The sequence below is a fragment of the Octopus bimaculoides genome, chromosome 2 (assembly GCF_046866305.1).
Source record: "Octopus bimaculoides isolate indiv1 chromosome 2, ASM4686630v1, whole genome shotgun sequence".
NCBI lineage: Eukaryota > Metazoa > Mollusca > Cephalopoda > Octopoda > Octopodidae > Octopus > Octopus bimaculoides.
Window position 1 is genome coordinate 159,421,778 of NC_142929.1, and position 5,751 is coordinate 159,427,528.

Consider the following 5,751-nt stretch of genomic DNA (forward strand, 5'->3'; position numbering starts at 1 on the left):
AAGAGAGAGAAGTGAGAGAGAAAAGAAACAGAGAGAAGGGAGGGAGAGAAGAGAGAGAGAGCGAAAGAGTAAAGAATTGTGACTATACATATCAAGATGTGATAGAAACATAATATAAGTCGTATAATGAGCAATCGTTTTATAGTTTACATAAATATACCATATACAACGTTAAATTTATTATAGAAATAAATACATAAGGTTGATATCTGAACGTTTGTATATTGTAAACACAACAGGACATGCGTAAACATATATACACCCTCTAATAATTATTGTTAAACTTTAAGCAGATTACGAATGCATAGCAGACAAGATGTATTGTGTATATATATATATATATCAGTGTATTTATAAACATGCTAGCATTACCTACTCGTCTGCAAGTAGTACAAACAACGTGTGGAGATTGCTATTAGCCACCGACTAAGAAACGAGAAATACTGAAATAAATAAATACATAAATAAAGACCCCAGAAGACAGCTTGACACTGTGTGACAAAATCGCTGCTAGCAACTCACGGATTCTCCTCTAATAGCTCACATGGAAATCAATGGGGGTAGAATTGAGGATATTTCACAAACCATGTCTTTCCATTAAACAGTTCAATTTCGTGACGGACCCAACCGATCTGCACAGGTGAAGACATCGACTTTCAACCAATTCTATTTTTTCAGTTCATGTTTGTGACACTGTGTCACGGAATGTTGTGTTGACAAAAGCGAGTGAGAAGGAGAGAGAGGAGGGGAGAGAGAGAGAAAGGAGAGAAATGGAAAGAGAGAATGCGGAAGAGAGAAAGAGAGAGGAAAGAGAAAACAAGAAAGGGATGGATAAATGATTGATGAGTCAGAGTTAATATGTATCAACACATGCAAACATATAAATAAACACTCGCACATACACACACATATAGACAGATACACAGAGAGAGAAAGAGAGATGCATGGTCAGAATTACAAATAATCAAGCAAACTCATCACAACGTATCGACACACAAATATAAGGATGCATGTCATTACGTTCTTCTCGACCTCTGTCTCACAAACACATACAAATACACAATCATACACAAATATAAGGATGCATGTCATTACGTTCTTCTCGACCTCTGTCTCACAAACACATACAAATACACAATCATACACATACAAGTGCAGAAAAATATGCACATTTGTTTCAGTATATGCAGAACCCAATTTGTTTTCCTTGCGTTACAAACTATTAGCATTTTTTTTTATGTTATTGTACATAAACAGAATTGTATATAAACAACAATGTAAGCATTTCATTTCTCGTCGAATCCTACGTTGAAGTTAATACACGAAGATTATATCATCGTTTCATGCACAAAATGTGAATTTTCAAAATATTCATTGATCTCGGCAGGATTTGAACTTTCAACGAGAAGACCTGAAACACATGCTACATGCCCCCTCTCTTTTTTTTCTTTCGGTGCTCTAATATTTCTGCCATTTCGCAGGAATTTTTGAAGGAGAGGGCTAGTTGATTACAGTAATCAAGGTACTTGTCTCTTAGTTTATTTCATTGACCCCCGAAGCATAAAAGGATCTCAGTCACATTTGAACTCAGAACGTAAACAGCCGGAATAAATATTGCATGACATTTATTCCAAAGTTCTTTCGATTCTGTTAAGCTACCACACTAGTTTCATATTCAAAATGAGTTTTAATTCTGTCAATCTTCCAAGCTGAAGAACAGGTTCAAATTATGTTCCTATCAGTGGCTCCAGCAGCTTTCTTGGTTGAAAATTGGTCAGAATCACTACTATATTTCCACAAAATTTAAACCATTTCCCGAGCGTTCACAAAATATATGAGCAATATTTTCATACGTATATCTCAACATTTGTAACACATCCCAATAAATGAAGCCGCATTTCATACTGTGAGTGTGTGTGAGTGTTTCTGTTGCTGACACCTGTATCCTAAACTAAAAAACTAAATCCCACACGGTAAGGTCTAGATAAGCTATACATCACATTTGCAGAGCGAAGTCTCCTGTACTGTTGATGCGAAACTGGATAATTTGTGTATCCAAATATCGTTGCACATATATATTCGATTGAAATAAATCCTTCAGGTACAACCAGGAACATAAACAAAGATAACATCTGGAACTGTGTTGCTGCTCTCTATGGCATCCATTCGTTTTTCTCGTTCTTTCGTTTAGATTGTCTCATCTATCCGTCTCAGGATACACACAAAGGAACAGAGTGTCTGACTAGTGATAGATATAGACATAGCATACATACACAGTAAGAAATAACTGTATATCTATCTCTTTTCCTTTTCTCTCTACCCTCACCACATTTAGACATTCATAGAAAGAGAGAGAGAGAGAAAGAGGGAGAGGCAGTCAGACAGACAGAACAGACATAGATACAGACAAAGAAATGGAAAGAAGTTTCTTTGAGTTAGTGGTTATTTTATACGTGCAGCTTTCTAAATATCCTGTTTTTTGTTGATGAACTCGTTAACACTTATTCTTTTTTACTCAAGGCATAACCCTCGATATTTTTGGAGAGGGGGTCAGTCGATTAGATCGACCCCAGTACACACCTGGTACTTAATTTATCGATCCCGTACTCAGAACGTAAAGACAGACGGAATACTTCTAAGCTTTCGCCTGGCGTGCTAATGTTTCTGCCAGCTCGCCGCCTTCTCTTTAGCACTTATTGAGCAGGTAGGAGACATCTGTTGCAATCACCCATTAAATCTAGTCATAATACAAAACGTATAACAGAAGCATGCTATCATATGAGAGGGTGTTGAAAAGTTCCTGGCTTAGGGTAATAGAAAATATAGGAAGATCAGTTAATTATTATTTTATTCAGCATATTCCCCTCTCAGATCCACACACTTATTGTAGCAATATTCCAGTTGTTCTAATCCCTGTAAAAGATCTCGGAAGTTTGGGCCTCCAACCAGGCCTTTCACGTTACCCTTAAAGGCAGGAACTTTTCAGCACCCCTCGTATATGACGTTTCACTATTAACGCTGTAGATTGTATACTTATGCGTCGTACATTTACATACGGTCTGCTGGAGAACAGTTTTATTCCTTGTGAGGAGGGGAGCGAATTCAGCATTCCTCGAATAGCTGGCAAAGTCAATGATCATGTGTAAATCAACGCTACTTCTATTGTTTTTAAATTGCTGTTGTTGTTTTATACCAGATCAAAACTGATTCTATTTAGGACTACGGTGAGCTAGTAAAACCATTTGAGAGTCAGCAAAAGTTGTGCGTTATATGTTCCGTCTCTTTTTGTTGAGTTCACATTCGGCCCAGGTCGATAAAATAAAGCAACAATCCAGTTATCGGGTCATTGGTATAAACCAACTCTTCCCCTGAATATTGCTAGCCATGTACTTAAATGAGAAACTGTTTAGAACTACATGTACCAAAGCATCTTTTCTCAGGCAGTCTGTGATTTGTATAAAACATGGCTATTATTTCGTACCGGTCAGGCAAAGTGATTTTGGTTTCCTGCTTGTCACGCAAGCAGAGAACCAACTGTTTCGATACTTGTTTACCTTCTAGGTCAGCCCTGATCAAGTATATTTATTACCAAAGTAATTCCTGCTCCCTCCTTAGATCTACATTAACCCTTTAAAGGCTAGATGTAAGCAAGGTATAAATTAATATTTTAAGAGAAAAGCTTGTATTGATTATCTTAGCGTCTGTTTGCTTCAGCTGACAGAGATTAACATTTGATGTAAATTGATTTTTTAAATATTTCATTAACGAGCTACCCAACTAATTAAGATTAAATCAACAATATACTCGCGTATTCATTCAGTCAATCTCACATACATACACAAACACCTGCATCTATACTTACACACACACACACGCACAATCATATATTTACATATAAATCTATATCTATATATATATATATATATATATATTATATATATACATATATACACATGCACACACACACACACACACACACACACACACACACATGTATATATATATATACAAGGAATTATCATGGGTTTTATTTTACTCATCAACAAATATAACGTGATATTTTCTGATCTATCAGAGAATCGTATTTTTTATCAGATCATGTGTTCAGGTTTGTTATTGTTATATTCTGAGTTCTAGTTACGCCGAAGTCAATTTTCCTTTTAATCTCTTCGAGATTCGATGAAATATAATACCAGTCACGCACATGGAATCCTCAAGCCCTCTCTCCTCAAAATACTGTACTTATGCCTACATCAGAAGGCATTATTACTGCCGCCTCAGCGAGGGCGGATGTATTGTTTTCAATCGTATTTGTTTGTTTGGTTGGTTGTTTGTCCGTGGACAAGATATCTCAAGAACCGCTGGATGGATTCGGATAAAACTTTAAAGGATGTTTGGCCTCGTGACTGGCACGAAACGTTTAGATTTTGGGATCACTCCGGTACCGAACAAGGATTCCGGATTATTTTTCCTGTTTTTTTTTACTTCATTTTTGATAGCGGTCGGGTTCATTTTTTGTATTCTCGTTTGTCGAGTTTATTTCAGATATTCTCATTTTAAAAATCATCTCTGGCTAATCGTTGAGAGGACGTTGATGTTCCCTTGGCGGAGGTTTGCGCTCTATGAGTGCTCTTGTTAGTAATTATTAAGTGGTGAACTGGCACAATCGTTAGCACGCTGGACAAAATCCTTAGCAGTATTTTTCCTGATTTCAGTAAGCCCTCCTCTCTAACTACCACTCACAAGGTTTCTTCACTTTGGGTTAGATATCTCTAAAAATCCCATGTTCAATTCGCACACAGTCCACCACAAATATCACTACCCTCTTATTTATTCATGGTTTGATAAAAATGTTAACAGTTGCCTCGTGTAAAATAAAAAAAGTGGAGAATTTCGTACACATGTTTAAGACCAATATATGCTGTGTGACGATTCTGTAACAATTTCTAGAACGTTCCTATGTTTGTCGTTATTGGTAATCAGTTGCCAGACTATCATTCCAGTTGCACCAACTGCACATGGGATGTTAACCCATCCCGTAACTCCTATGATGTTTATAATTCAACAACTATGTCACTATAATCGCTTCTTTTCAGGTCGCTTCTACAAAACGTTAAAGTTATTTGGTAGTGTTATGTTCACTATGAGCGCATTATCGTCAGTTTGTCATGGAAAAATATCACGCCATTAATACTATCTGGTCTTTTGCTTGTAAGATAATCATTACATCAAATCTTTGAATTGTCATGGTCTAAGACATGTAGTGACATAGGTTTCATGCCAATGAGTTCGAAACTGTGTTGCCAGACAGATATAGACATGGTTTATCCTGAGGCTGTGTCTCCAAGAATATTCTGACAATTTAATACAATGCACAAAATTTAACACACGAAACCTTTGTCACCTATAACGCAGGAATTGTGCATATCCCTTTCAATAAATTGAATAATAACGGCATGATCATGTACGATGAATGGTTTTGTTTTTGTTGCCCCATTTAAACTAGATTTCTTCACGAACGGCATTTTGTTGAGATTTTGATTTTTAATTTGATTACTGTCCATTCAATTTCCAAAAAATTGAGGTCTCGTAAGAGCATCATGCTTCCCCGTGTTCTTTATATGTGGCACATATAAATATGTGCAGTGCTTGCGGTATCTTGAAGAACAAGCTTTTGTTGTTTGAAATCTATTCCTTCAGAAAGTTTTCTTGTGATATTTATTATTAGTTTAATATGAAATTTACCATCAT